The 16,369-nt window shown below is 45.0% G+C and overlaps 1 protein-coding gene across 1 annotated transcript in view; it reads right to left on the bottom strand.

The window, feature by feature from the left end:
• Positions 1-15,803: 15,803 nt before the first annotated feature.
• prkd1 (protein kinase D1) overlaps positions 15,804-16,369 on the bottom strand; it is a 23,455-nt gene continuing 22,889 nt past the window's right edge. The window contains exon 21 of the mRNA XM_028395535.1: positions 15,804-16,369. This exon is cut by the window's right edge and continues 1,723 nt beyond it. The gene's annotated coding sequence lies outside the window, so the exon portion shown is untranslated.

Raw genomic sequence — 16,369 nt, 5'->3', positions numbered from 1 at the left:
ATATTATTATATGATAAATAAACATTCGGAAATATGTTTATATAAATTAAAATTATAAATATTGGGGGATTTATAACGAATTTAATAAATAATTTAATTTATAAAATTAATGGATAAAATCAACCAATCACAGCAGCTCTGTTTGTGACCCTTAATGCACTCAAAAAACTTCCTTTAAAAAGAATGCAGTGAATTTCATTCACTCCTCCCTCCCTCCCTCCCTCCCTCCCTCCCTCCTCCTCCTCCCTCTCCCCCCCCCCCCTCCTCTCTGTGAGGACTCTCCTCTCTCTCATCTGTCTTCCTCCTCGACACATTCCTCCTTCAGACCAACAAAAGCTGCTCTCCACATCATTTAGTCTTGACCTGCACCTGTGGAGGAGCGAGAGACCGTCACACAGGCCTGGACGGAGAGGGAGAGAGAGAGAGAGTGGGGTGGGGGGGGGACTGGTCAACCACAGAGAGGGTCAAGAGTCAGGGTCGGGGGTTGGAGGTCAAGAGGAAGTCCTTTCTGCCGACAGAGAGACACTTATCATTCTCCTCTAATGGAGCAGCCATCTGTCAATCAGGAAGAGAGGGGAGGGGCCAACAGGTATCACTGGCCCCCGATGCTGCTGCCGCTGTCCCCCGAGGGCCCAAACCTCCTAGAAATATGGCTCAGGGGTTCGAGCCGGGTCGTGGGATTGTTTACGGTGTCCTCCGTGTCCCCCGACCCCGAGCGTTTAATCAAGTTTCACTGACCTGAAGACGCCCCGCCGCTCTGATCATTAAACCCGACACACACCTGAGCTCATCTGTCCAACAACAAGAGGACGCCTCCAGGACCCGCCCAGACCGGATTACATCACAGACTTCTGCTAAGTTCAGACTGTTCACGTTAATCCAGCAATTTAAATTAAACTGGGTCAAGAATTTAACATACATCAACACAGAGACACACCGAGTCTGCCACCACATATAAACCATGTAAACAGTTAGAACTGATGAAGCTGCAGGATGAGCAGCTTCAAGAACACTCTACGAGTCCAGACGCCTCGCTTCAATCTTCTCTAAACACAAAAAACACTACAAAGACACAAAAGTACCACAAAACGACTCAGAAAGGCAGCGAGGGGACACAATCATACACAAAACTATCACAAAGACACGGAAAACTACTGAAAAGAACACACACGTAAAGACGTTGGGTTTGTGCTGTACACTGGTGGTTCTGGGAGGATCCGTCTGTGTCGCACAATGTTTACAACAACACTGACTACAGCTGATCTGAACAAATGACCAGCGGTTCACCCGAGTCTCATGTGTGACAACAGACCTGCTCAGTGTGTGTGTGAGAGGCTGTTTGTTGATGCAGCGACGCACACATTTAATCCACCGATCCTTCAATTATCCTGAAACACAATCTGCTGTCACCTGGACTCACACGCCTCAGCCGCTAATACCAAACATTCCCACTGTCACACACAGCTCCCTGTGGACCTCCTCCTCCTCCAGCACCTCCTCCTCCTCCTCCTCCTCCTCACAGGAGCAGATTCAGATGAAGTTCAGCAACACAAAAACTTTGTTAATTTCATTTGTTTCCAGAAACTTGCCGTACGGCAGGCGGAGGCGGGGCCAGCAGGGGCCAGCGGGGGCCAGCAGAGCCCGGCGTCCCTGCCGCAGGTCTCTGAGGATCGGATCAGTGATTTAATGACAGCCCGGTCAGGGTCTGGGAGACACCTCTGAGTGCTGTTCTCAGAGCTCCAAACCCTGCAGGGACTGCACACCAGGGACGAGCCGTGGCAGCGTGGCCCACAACCACAGCAGGTCCCTGGGGGAGGGTGGGGAGGCTGGGAACAGGTGGAGCATGAGTTAAAAAAGGGGGTCTGGAGGTGTTTGATGAATAACTGAACTGAACTTCCAACTGCACAAAGTCACACACACACACACACACATGTTCAAAGTATTGATAACAGGTTAGAACACAGTGTGGACTTATTACAGCTACACTGCCGCTGTTGCCATGGCAGCACAGCCCAACTTCCTGTCTTCCATGTGTTCATGGAGTTTTATGCTGTGTCTGACGGTGGTACTGACCCTTGAGATCCATCTCAAACCCTCACAGACCAGACCGGGTCTGTGCACAGAGCAGAGAAAGAATCGGGTGAAGGCACGGTGCTGCAGCTCCGACCCAGCTGAACAGCTCCGACCCAGCCCGACCCAGCTGAACAGCTCAGCGCCCCGTCCTGTTTCCTGGTGCTTCCTGGTGTTTGGATCAAACAGAGCCGGCTGTGTGTTCAGGTTTCAGCCTTCACTCCTGCAGAGAAGGACGCCTCTCTGCCAGTCCTCCTCCTTCCTGTCTGATAACCAGCCATTAGCTGATTGGAGGCCGTGGATGTGTAATAATATTCCAGCAGGCCGTTGGTGATACTGGTGTGGGGGAGGAGAGGGTGGAGGGGTTTCCAGCGATCCCTCCATCTATCCAAATCAGCATTAATCAACGCGGCTCGTTTCATTCCTCCTCGTATCAAATCAGACAAATGATTACTGGTATTCAGGCGATGAGGGCCGTCGACGGCGAGGGGCAGCGCAATCAGGCCGCCGCTCGCTTCCTGGAGATCCCGCTGCAGAATCACAGTGTTTTTCTTTTCTTAACTAATCGCTTAATAAAAATGAGGATGACTGACGGGCAGGAAATAAAGGAATTGTATGTTTCTGTGAGGATGAACGCGAAGCTGCAAGTATTTAGATCAGCACACATCAGCCCGGCCTGAAAATACTCATCTGGTTTTTTTTATTCCTTCTTCTCTCAATCAGGCTCTGCTCCAGCAGCCGTAATCTCATTTCACTGTGGTGTAAATACGGCAGCCCGGCCCCGGCACCACAGAAGAAGAGAGGCGCTTTAATAGGGAGGTGTGAACAGCACGACCGGATCAAACGCCATCAAATATGTATTTAGAAAAATATTTATAATGACCACGTTCTGCACGTTGTTTGAATATTAAAATCATTCACACACATCAAAATATCCTCTTTGTACATTATATATAAGTCATGCAAGAATGTAAATATAAATAGATTCAGCCATAAAAAATATAAAAATTCACAGGAAGCCGTCCTGACGATAAAAATATAAAAATATTTATCATGTAAAATATGAAGGGAGGACACCGCGAGGCAACAACATGAGAATTAGCATGAAAGCTAAAGGAGACACTAAACCAGCAGCAGCAGGATGAGGGAGACACATGTGCACATCTGTCCTAAACTGTCCTCCATCATCAGCATCAGATATTAAAAACTCTCATACGGAGACCGTGAAAGGCCCGAAGAGCTTCACACAACATCCAACAGCAACACAACCGTCCACCAAACCCACAAAGACACACACACTGTGTCCTGCTCCTAAAGCACACTGTTATCAATACATCACACAGGTCAGATGATCAGTGAGGTCCAAACCATCTTAAATAAGGAACCATCACATAATGCAGATCTACATCATCATCCTGTTTATGCTGAGTCTGACAGGAAGGACGTCCTCACATCCACAGTAAGATTTCAGAGGACGCTCGGGTCTGAGAGGAAACTTTGTTAACTTCACTCTCTCATGTTTCTGACTGCGTCCAATCATCAGCGGGTTTGTTGGTGTTTGTCTCACATGGATCTCACGCCCCGGCCTCTCTCTCTCCCTCTCTCTCTCTGTCAGCCATGGCGCCGCGCTCCGCTGAGCGAAATAAACGCCTTCATTTTTTTATTCAGGAAACAACTTTGATGAAATTTGCTTTTACCCAGTGGTGCTTGAATCAAAGTGCAAATGAGGGACACTGAGAGCGGGCTGCAGGTCGGTGATGGAAAAGACATCTGATCAAGAAAAATCAAAGTGTGGCTGCTTCGCCTCTCAGGAGGAGGAGAGTCAGATCAGCCTGATGATGATGATGATCTAAAAATACTCTTTTTGGTTCAGAGTAATCTGCATGTTTTGGCAGGAAGCCTCCATCAGTGTTAGAAGACAAATAGATTTAAATACCTTTTCACAGGCGGCGTCCTGACGGAGGCTTCACCAGCACTCCTGCCGACTGATCCAGGAAACCAGGACGGACAGAGGACCTGGAACATTTCACAGACAAATATTCAAACACACGCTGAGCAGTAAAGCAGCTGTGAAGTTCATCCTACTGTTCATTCTCACTTCACTAATATCAAAAACAGAATTAAAATGAAATTATACTGAGAATTCTACCAGAGACACTTTAAACCTGAAATCAGCCGTCAGTCTCAGAAACACGCTGCTTATTATTATTATATTATTATGATTATAGAGCAGGATATTTCAGAGTCCTGCTCCTCACACACACACACACACACACACACACACCTCTGCTGATTTATTTTACAAACTCAATAATCTCAATATGTATAACATGAATATTGATCATATTTGTCGTGGTCAGTTTAATCAATACTCTGTGCCAGGTCCACTCATCAGAACCAAGACTTTAATCTCCACATGGAGCCCGTTCTGCCTGATTTAATAATACCAAGATAATTCTAGGTTCTTTTATAGTAATAACTTTAATACTTGGTTTGTTTATGTTATTTGTGTGTGTGTGTGTTTGAAGGTGGAGGCTGTACTCCACCTCCTCTGGGTGTAGTTTATGTTTAAAGTAAAGTATTATATCTGCGCTCCAACTTGTAAAGTTACATGAAATGAAGGGAATAAAAGTTTATGTCACATAGTGCGGGTCTAACCTTCACCGCGGCGCGCTGGTCCAGCTGCGTACCACAACAGCTAGCTAGCTAGCTAAGGTTAGCCGGAGCTAGGTTTAAAAAACACGGCACTGCTACACAAGCTAACGTTAGCCTAGCGGCAGAGCGGACATGCTAGCTCAAAGAGCTACACGTTAGCGTGTCACTGCTGCGTCACACGTTCGGCGGGAGTCGCCTGAGCGTCCGCTGCACGTTCTGCTGATGTCATCGCGCAGGTGACGGTGCAACGATAAAAGAAGTGGGCCGAACCAAACAGAGAGAGAGGGAGGGGGGGCCGGGCTGAACCACGCTGGAGCGGCACAGTCCGTCAGTCAGCTGATGGAGCTGTGACGTGTTCCATGTAAACAGACTACAGCTGACATTTAAAGCACATTATTATTATTATTATCATCATGGTTCTCTGCCTGACAAATGTCAGCGCGACAGTTTACATCCAAAACACACGTTAAAACAACGAACATCAGTTAAACTGAGTCATCGTGTGTAAAGTGATCAAATAAAACACGTCTATGATTAAAATCATAACATTTTATGTTATTATTTATGATCCACAGGTTTGTTTAGGTATTTATGAGGGAGTCAGAGTAACTACAGTAATCTATAATAATAACAATAATTTAATGTATGTTTTATAAAAACTAAATATATTTCAGTTCATATATTTTCTTAATTATCCTCCTCGTTCTTCATCTTAATTCACATTTTCTGTAATTAAGTGCAGCAGCCGCACATACAGCTCACAGGTCGTTCACAGCTTCCTGTTACTGCGGCACTTCATAAAGTTATAAGTGAATATGAAGCCACAGTGTTATTGAATATTTTCCCACCAGCCTTCATCATGTTCCAGCTCAGGATTTAGCAGAAGGAACTCAGCCTGGCAGGTGTGGACTCCCTCATCTTACCCCAACAAACCTGAAGTAAGGACTTATAATAATCTAACCCTCTCTCGGGTGGAGGGGGCGGGTGGAGGCCCCGTCTGAACCTGCCTCAGTCAGCTCCAATCAGCTGCTGGCTGACGGTTGTCAAAGCAACGGGTTGAAAAGGTGTTTGATGTGGGGAAACACAAGAGTAAAGCTGCCCTCGCTCAGCGGACGGACCAATCAGCTGCTGCCCCCGCCACTGACATGTGACAGTACTTATAGCCCCGCCCGTCTCAACCGCAGGGCCGACCGAGTGTCACGAGACGTTTTAATCTGACCAGGAGAGAGAGAGGAGGCGCAGAGGCAGCATGGCAACAAGATGGAGGAGCGGAGGCAGGACTAGGAATGTCTGATGTAAACAGAGAAGGTCAGGTGCAGGCCTCAGACCCAACACCGAGACCCAACCAGGAAGTCAGCATCTCCACGAACAGCCAATGGGATTCCTCCGTAGTCTCTTGGATTACTGCAGAAATGACTAAACCTGTATGATGCCTCCGTAACATCGGCTCGCTGTTACCGCTTCTCTCACAACTCACAGAACCAGGAGCTGAGGACAGGTACGGGTGCTCTGGGTTTAGGACTCGTTCATTCAGACACAGCCTAACCCAGCAGGATCCAGTCCACACACTGAAGCTACTCTGTACATGCTAACGTTAGCATCAGCTGTCAGTGTAGGACACAAAGTGAAGCTCGTAAACAAACAGACCTCATATTTCACCTGGAGCTGGACCTGCTGAGCTGACTCTGATTGGACAGAACTGACAGCACTTCCTGACTGGACTCTGATTGGACAGAACTGACAGCACTTCCTGACTGGACTCTGATTGGACAGAACTCACAGCACTTCCTGACTGGACTCTGATTGGACAGAACTCACAGCACTTCCTGACTGGACTCTGATTGGACAGAACTCACAGCACTTCCTGACTGGACTCTGATTGGACAGAACTCACAGCACTTCCTGACTGGACTCTGATTGGTCAGAACTCACAGCACTTCCTGACTGGACTCTGATTGGACAGAACCGACAGCACTTCCTGGACAGAACCGACAGCACTTCCTGACTGGACTCTGATTGGACAGAACCGACAGCACTTCCTGATTGGACTCTGATTGGTCAGAGCTGACTGACAGTCCGTCCTCATCTTTACCGTGAATATTTACTGTCACATGGTCGGATGGAATAACCATTGGTTTGTTAGTCATGTGATGGTCTGTTCTTCGGTTCCTCCAAACACAGAGAGAGGAGCTGGCCGTCCAAATTCAGACTAATGAAGGTGACTGATTGTTCTTCATTGATCCCGGCTGCCTCTGATTTAAAGCTTTAGTGTCTCGTTTACATTCATTTCCTGCGTCACTCCTCTTTCTGTTCATTTATGTGCAAATAAAGCAAAGATATTAACGGCTTCACGTTTCATTACCTCAGATATGACTCCTCGTGTTCAGCAGGAGTAATAAAAACATCTATAATATTGTGTGTGATTTTAAAAATATTGAAAGCTGCATCTGTCGGAGTAATTACACTTTAATTTCCACCAAACATGCTGTAATTGAGTGAGAACAGGAGGCTGGTGGAGTTTTAATCATTGTGTTGTTTTTTCTTACAAAGTCTAGCTCTGCTTCTGAAATTACTTTCCAACATAATTTTCAATTAAAGCTGACAAGCTCTGAGCGCCGTGACACCGGCGGTGGTTTCCAGTTTTACCCATCGTACAGGAATAGAACAGAAAGCTCACCAGCGAAGAGTTAACCAGCTGCACCGCAGCTCAGAGCGGAGAGGCGGCTCCAGCCCTGCGCTGTCTGCTGCTGCTGCTGTTGTTGTTGTTGTTGTTGTTGTGTGTTCTCTAAACCAAAATAAGGAGGATTCAGATCAAAGTGGTAAAAACAGTTTGGATGTTTGCCGGGTCTGGACTGTCCCTCTCTCTCTCTCTTTATCTCTGTCAAGCTACAGGCAAACGTTCACACTACTAACAGCACTGTTAGCTCAGGGCTAGCAGCTCCATTAGCTTGAAGATATACCCCTGTTAGCATGTTAGCATGTTGGGGCTAATTTATAATGAAGAGTAAAAAAACTTGTTTCCTCTCAAATGACCAACAAAAGATGCGACATGAAGACGAACAGCTGAGCTAACTCTCCAGAAACATGTCCGTGGTGTTTGAATGTCAGCGTTGTTGAACATGTTTACACAGAGGATTGTTGCACACGTGCAAACGCACAAAGTTCTGACTGAGCCTGAAAGCATCAGGAAAGCTCTCCACCTGAAATAAGTCTCATTACTCTGAGATCAAACACACACACGGTGACATGGAGACGCCCAACGTCGTCTAAATGTCAGAGCGCAGCGAGTCGGAGCTCGGACCGCCATGTTCTCATTGTCTTTCTGTAAAGGTCACATTCAGGCGCTTCACTCTGCTCTAAATGATTTTTTTGTGTGTGTCAGCTGAACCACAGAACTCTTCATCATCCACGAGGATGACTGTCATCCTCACTGGAAGCAGCTTTGACACAGACGCAGAGCCGGGTGGAGACATGAAAGCTCCACCTTCAGCTCTCAGCTGCACACACGGTGTCTTCAGGTCGTGAACACGCGACCACAGGAACCAGCTGTTTAAGGATGTGCGGCTCGGAGGCTCTTTGATGGCGGCCATGTTGGCGCTCACGTCCTCTCACGGATCATCCTGTGTTTCCAGCTGCAGACAGAGTCAGATAAAGTACACGCAGCCTGCCGCAGGTCAGGTCGGAGGCAGAGTCCTTTGTGAGGATGTCTTAGTGGCACCTGGAGGTAATTCTCAGGAGAAGAGGCTACATTAGCTTTCTAATTCAGCAGCGGCTGCGTGTGATTGGTGGAGGGAGAGGAGTCACCCCGAGAGACAAAGAGTGGGTTAATTCTCTGAGTGAAGGCCGGAGCTGCATGAGAAACCAATCTGAGAGCTATTATCCTCCTGCTCTCATCAGCCTGGAAGCAGCTCTGATTTGGCCTTAATCGAGCTAATCTCCCCCGCTGCTCCTCCGCCTGACGGAGCACATTGGTCATTTTCTTTTAGCACCAGGATTCTTATTAAGAGCCATCTCTAATTTTCTCTCTGTCTCACTGAGGAGGAGGAGGAGGGGGAGGAGGAAGGGGCCCGGGCGTCGGCGCAGTGATTACAGTTACCTAGGCGACGGGCCGGTGGCGCTCCCGGGATCAAGGCCGGGCGGTGTGATGGAGAGCAGAGGGAGAGCTGAAATTGCATTCCATTAGTGCTAATACAGACACATTAAGAGTCTGTCTGAAGCACGGCCGCTAACCATTACGGTCACTAATTCATCCAATCAGCTCGCAGGCAGACGCCTCATGAAGTCATGACGACCCCGCCGCCGCCGCCGCCGCCGCCGCCTCTCCTCGCTGGCTATTACCGCGTGATTGACAGCAGCCAACGCTTTATTCTAAACAGAGCGGGAGAAGAGAGGAAAGGCCAAAAGCAGAAGCAGACTGAGGAGGACTTCTCCTCCAACCGATCCTCCACCTTCAACACCGCTTCCTGCACGTTCCAGCTCCGAGCCTGCTGCTCGTCACTCAGCTCTTCCTCCTGACATCAGCCCGTCCTCTGCAGACCCAGGTAGGGCGAGGACAGCTGGTCTGATGCCAACCAGTGAGACCTCCAGGTTTCACTTCCTGACCCATCAGAAGTTTGTGATCCTTAAAGGTTTTTCACCCCATGTGGCCACTTTAAGAACTGCAGGTTTTAGTGTGAGGTCAGAGAATGTCCACAGAGAGGACCGTCTGTCGGCTCCCGCTGTCCCATAGGGGGCAGTGGCGACCGACAGAGAGCTGAACTTTTGTTTTGGAACGTCCTTATCGTCCATAATCACGTCTAACGAGAAGTTTTTAAAAATGGCGCCTAGTCCAGAATACCCAAAATACGTTGCTTCCGCTACCAAGCCAACCAATCACAGCACTACCACGGTGCGTAGTTCCAATAGTTCAGAGGTGCACGTCAGGCCAACACGCCGGACACCGCAGGGGTACGCCGCTGACTCCATCAGCATTAAGACCAGAGGACGTCAGTCCTCATACATGACCGGTAACGTCCTCTGCGCTCACATTTGTGCTGATGTTAGCGTGCAGCTCCTTCAGGAACCGATGACATCACTGGTTCCTGGAGGAGCTGCAGATGGTGGCGGCCGGGCCTCGCTCTGGCAGCGCGGCTCCTGAGGCAGGTGGTCGTGTGCAGCGAGGACAACATTTATCAACAGGAAATCAGCACATGTGAGTCAGACGCTGGGCGCCGTCTTCCTGTCTTATGAGTGTCGTGCCGGGTGTTGTCAGCGTGCTCCGTCCTGCCTGCTTCTGCTTCATTTTCTGCATCCTCCTCTTCATCTCCCCGCGGCGGGCGGCGATGTTTCATCTGGGTTAAAACAACAAACATCTGAGAGCAGGAGCAGGGGATGAAAAGCAGCCGACGGCGGGGCGATAATTGTGCGGCTCCATTCATTTGTTTTTACTCGTCTGTTGTCTTCGCCTGTGTCGTGTGTAATCAACATGCGAGCGAGCATGGCGGACAGACGGAGGGATGAGGGGAAGGATGGAGGGGGGAGCAAGGGAGGGAGGGGAGGGCTGCTCGTGTTGTCTCATTTTGTTTCCTAACAGACACAACTAAATCACTTCGACGTGGGAAAACTGTTGTATTTGTGTGTCGTCATTGGGTGATGCTGCTGGTGCCAACAGAGGGAGGCTGAATGGAGGAGTTACTACGGCAACAAACCCATCATCCCTCTGTCTGCCAGGAAGAGAGAATAGACAGCGACGAGGAGCTGCAGAGAGAGAGAAGTGAAAGACAGTGAGAGGATGAAGAGGAGGGAGAGAATAAAAGAGCAAAGATGGAGACAAAAGGACAGTGGAGGAGAGAAAGAGTGTGAGACAGCAGCCGGAGCGAGAAGCAGAGAAACGAAGAGGCTGAAAGGTGCTGAAAACTGAGATAAAGAGCCGAGCCGGAGCAGCTCCGTCAGCTCTCATCCTCCTTTGTGCTGCAAATGTTTGTTTTTACAGAGTCAGAATGTGAAAACTGCTGCTGGGCTCCGATCCGGCCTTTAATTCCTCTGATGTGACACGTGATGCAGAAACACTCTCAGTGCCGCTCACGTCCTTCTACACCTGAATACATGTGGGCTTTTTTTGTCTTTTTCTTCTGTTACCATAACAACCACCAACACAGAAGGTAAACAAAGCGCTACAGTAAGTGCTGACATCACACACATACAGTGAAGAGCAGAGTTCATGTCAGCGTCAGGCTGCAGAAACAGAGAAAAACCTGTTAGCATCTTAGCATGTTAGCACAATTATTCTACCACACACAGTGAATCCCACTGACGACGAAGGCTACATGCTAACAAGTGGCTACATGGGACTACAGACCAGGTCATTAAAGCTCCTCCAGGTGTTGTGCTGTAGAAGAGGTCAGAGGTCAGGGCGTGAACCTGGTGGTGCTGATGGTGTCGTCATGTGACCGTGCTGCAGCTGCTTTATAGCTTAGCATTAGCTTTTAGCTTCTGGTGATCATATTTAGGCTTCAAACATCATAAAGTGGAGTTCATCAGTGAAGATGATCCTGCTGAACTCCACCTGAGAGGATCAATAACTTTATTGATTGACTGTGATAATAAAGACAGTGGAGGAATCTGATTGGCTGTTTGTACAGATGCTAACTTCCTGGTTGGACTGCTGATGAAGGACACCTGTGTGTGTGTGTGTGTGTGTGTCTGAGGGGACAGAAAATTGAAAGAAACAGACAAAGTGATCAGAGGAGTGTGTGTGTGTGTGTGTGTGTCCACTGATCACACACACACACACACTCTCTATCTGTAGTGTTCATGTTGTTGTGTTGTTGTTGTGTGTTTGCAGGCAGGTGACAGCAGCAAAGTGTGTAACTGCATCAAAGGCCGCATCACGCACTCTCACCAGCGGCCTTGTGTCACTTTGCTAGGGACTATTTTCAGCAGCGGATGAATCCACGATTTAAAATATGCTCAGTATGAGTCATGAAGGGCCGATAAGGCCGCGCTGCTTTAAGAGCTGACAGTCAGCTCCATGACCGAGAGAGGGAGAGAGAGGGAGGGGAGGGGGAGAGAGAGGGAGGGAGGGAGAGGGAGAGAGAGAGGGGGAGAGAGGGAGGGGAGGGGGAGAGAGAGGGAGGGAGAGAGAGAGGGAGGGAGAGGGAGGGAGGGGAGAGGGAGAGAGAGAGGGGGAGAGAGAGAGGGAGGGAGAGAGGGGGAGAGAGAGAGGGAGGGAGAGAGGGGGAGAGAGAGAGGGAGGGAGAGGGAGGGAGAGAGAGCGCGCGGCCTGAGGAGGAGCGCAGCGGAGCGAGGAAGAGGCGGCGGCTGCAGACATATGGAGGCTGCTGGTTTACAGACTTCTGTGGCTGAAGGCGCTGAGCTGACAGCTCCGAACAACACAACACAACACAACACAGCAACACAACACAACACAACACAGCAACACAACACCACACAACACAACGTGTAGAAACCGAGAGCACAGAGACAGAGGACGCAGCACAGAGCGGAGCACCGGAAACATCTGAACACACCAGAGAAAATAAAACCCGAGAGATAAATAACAACACAATAAATAAACATCAACATGGATCTAAATGTCTTTAAAAAACAAGAACACTTAAATATTCGATTTATAATCAATAAAACAACAAATAACATTTAAATTCAACTATTGAAGAATTATAGAAACACGAGGCAGTGATTTTACATCTAATATGACATTTATATATTTAATCATTGACTTAATATTATGTTTAATTATACAAATAAAATACTAAATATTGATACGTTTCGTTCATTTTTCCGCCATGTTTGAAGATGAAAGAAAGAAAACTAAAAAAAGAAAGAAAACTAAAATCACTTAAATAAAAAAAACACAAACATTCAGCATCAAAACAGCTGAAAAAAGAATGTGTGTGTTTTTGTTTCTGATCAATAATAAATAATAAATCCTAACGTATCGATGAGCTGCTCGTACCTGCTGCAGACTGACGAGCCGCGGCACAAAGACAGAGAGAGAGAGGCCCCACAGGCCGAGGCCGCAGACACACAACTACACACAACTGTAGTTTACAGCTGATGACGTCACCGAACGAACCGTAGTTTACATAAATGACCCGATGACAACAACCCGCGTGACCCTGTGTGTTCCTACATGAACACGTGTGTGTGTGTAGAGTCAGAGGATGTCGTCACACACACACAGACACACACACACACGGGACACAGCGTGACGTGTACAAACACACAGAAATCACATCCGGTCAATTTAAACATGATTATAATAAAAATGATTAAAAAGGAGCAGCGACCAGTGAGAGAGCTCTGTTTTATTATTATTACTCAGAAAGGATCGATTTAATGATCATATTATTTTTAAAAAACGAAATTAAAATTAAAATGTGTTAAAAAATAAACTATAAATTTACAGGTTTGATTTATTTTAGTTTTTACATTTCACTGATGCACAAACACAGTTTATCTGTGTGTGATGCACACGGATCTTCAAGACAGAAACTGTAAGATGTAAAATAATAAATAAGATTGATTATAATAATAATATTGACTGTGTTCATGTCAGCGTGTTATCTACAGAACACACTGCAGAACACACTGGATCATTTACAGTCAGCACCATCACTGCACACACACACACACACACACATCTGAAGACAAAGAGGATTCAGTTCAGACTCCACAACTCATTTACAGCTGCACACATGTGACTGTGTTCACCCTGAGTGTGTGTGTCTGTTGATGTGTGTGTGTGTTGCTGAAGAACACACACACTGAACAAACTGTTGGGTTTAACTCTTCAGGCAGTTTGATGGTTCAGACATGGTGTTGGAGGATTTGAGCTAATCGTTTCTCTTCAGTCTCTCACACAAACTTACACACTGTAAAATAATTCAGTTTTTGTCTTCCACCGTCTCTCTCTTCTTCTCTCTGTCTCCCTCCCTCCCTCGCTCTCTCCCCCTCTCTCTCTCTCTGTGTTTTAATTGGCATATAGGGAGGCTTGTTTGTTTTTGTTGTCTGCTGTTTCTTAAATGTGTGTGTTCGTGTTCATGTGGCCCCCGGTGTCCCAACAAGCACCGCGGTAGGTGTTGGGAGGCGCTTCTTTCGGTGGCAGCAAACACACAACAAAACAGCACACAGACACACACACACAAATTCAGAGAGAAACACACACACGACAAATACACGCTCAGAGAAAAATGACACACAAATAAGGACAAACTGAGAGAGGGAGACACACACACACACACACACACTCCTGTTGCCTCTCATGGGGCGCCATCTTGTGGTGACATCACAGACACCTGCAGGAACTCTCAGATGTTTTTCTGTGCAGGATTTATAAATAATCTGAGGTTTGTTTTTAATGTTTCTTAGTTTGTGTTTAAAAAAATAAACAGTTTTAAAAATGTTAATATTTGTGTTTATGATAATATTGTAAAGACAAATATTAACTGTTAGAAAACATCAAATATTTGATGATTAATGCACAGAATTAAAGAGCTCCTGAACACTGATCAAACACGATCGATCATTTAAGTAAAATGTGAAAATGATCTATAAATTGTTTTTTGCTGTTTTCTAAGATATAAAATGTTGAAATAAATCTTCAGAGGATCAATACAAATATCTGCAGTCAAATAGAATGCAGCATGATTATCAATCCACAAAGATTCTCAATAATAATCCACAAACATGATCAATAATAATAATCCACAAAGATTATCATTAATATTCCACAAAGATGATCAATAATACTAATCTACAAAGATTATCATCAATAATAATCCACAAAGATTACATCAATAATCCACAAAGATTACATCAATAATAATCCACAAAGATTATCATCAATAATAATCCACAATTATCAATAATAATCCACAAAGATGATCAATAATAATTCACAGATTATCAATAATAGTAATAATCCACAAAGATTATCATTAATAATCCACAAATATTATCATCAATAATAATCAACAGTTTATCAATAATAATCCACAAAGATTATCAATAATAATTCACAGATTATGAAATGAATCTTCAGAGGATCAATACAAATATCTGCAGTCAAATAGAATGCAGCATGATTATCAATCCACAAAGATTCTCAATAATAATCCACAAACATGATCAATAATAATCCACAAAGATTATCATTAATATTCCACAAAGATGATCAATAATAATAATCTACAAAGATTATCATCAATAATAATCCACAAAGATTATATCAATAATAATCCACAAAGGTTATCAATAATAATTCAGAGATGATCAATAATAGTAATAATCCACAAAGATTATCATTAATAATCCACAAATATTATCATCAATAATAATCAACAGTTTATCAATAATAATCCACAAAGATTATCAATAATAATTCACAGATTATCAATAATAATAATAATCCACAAAGATTATCAATAATACTCCACAAAAATGATCAATGTAATCTACAAAGATTATCATCAATAATAATCCACAAAGAGTATCATTAATAATCCACAAGGATTATCATCAATAATCCACAAAGATTATCATCAATAATAATCCAAAAAGATTATCTATAATAATCCAAATATTCTCATTATTAATCCACAAATATTATCATCAATAATCCACAAAGATTATCATCAATAATAATCCACAAAGTTTATCTATAATAATCCACAAAGTTTATCTATAACAATCCACAAATATTATCAATAATAATCCACAAAGATGATCAATCTGAGAAAATATTTCCTCTCAGATTGATCATCTTTGTGGATTGTAATGGTTTTCAGATGTTTCACTGTGGACTCAGTGTTCGTCCAATCAGAGGCAGGCAGGAAATGTCTGAAGGACCTCTACAGAGCTGGGAGCCAGCTGGTCAGGTGGTACAGGAGAAGCTGGATCCTGAACTCTGATTGGTCAGTTTATTTTGGCGGCTGCTGTCCAGGAGGGTCAAAGCAGACACTAGAGTTTACACACAGACACACACACACTGACGCAGTCTCATGAATCAATGATAAAAATACTTTATTGACACATTTTCAAAGGGACAAAGTTAAGTTCTGGAGACTCACACATGGCTCTGGTGTTTGTTACACTAACACAAAGATGATTAGCCTAGCTTAGCAGGCACACAGAACCGTTAGCTTAGCTTTGTGCAGCAGTTGAAAATCTCAGGGAAACATTTTATCCTTCACAGCTGGACCAGAAAAATAAAAAATACAAGTATTAACTCTGCGGTATAAAGACTCTGGTATGGCTCATATAGCTGTTAGCTTAGCAGGCTCAGCTAGCTCGTGCAACTGTTCAAAAATACATTTTTTTTCTAATTTATTAACATTTGATCTTGAACCTGACAAACAAAGTGTTTGGTTTAAAAGGTGTCCACAGCTAGCTTAGCATCATGAGGTAAAACATATAATGACATTTCATCCTCCTTTAAACACACTGAAAACTGATGAAGTCATTAAGTTTGGATGTTTAATAACTCTTGAATTTGTTAACCAAATACTAAGATGTTTAGCTTAGCTTAGCATGCACAAAAAAGCTAGCTTAGCCTTGTGTAGTGGTAAAAGATCAATATTTAAAGACACATTTCATCTTCTTTGATTTTTTTTATTTTTAAAAACTCTGTAAAGCAAATGTGAAA

This window comes from Parambassis ranga, chromosome 22 (assembly GCF_900634625.1).
Source record: "Parambassis ranga chromosome 22, fParRan2.1, whole genome shotgun sequence".
Lineage (NCBI taxonomy): Eukaryota > Metazoa > Chordata > Actinopteri > Ambassidae > Parambassis > Parambassis ranga.
This window is presented reverse-complemented; position numbering and strand designations above follow the sequence as displayed.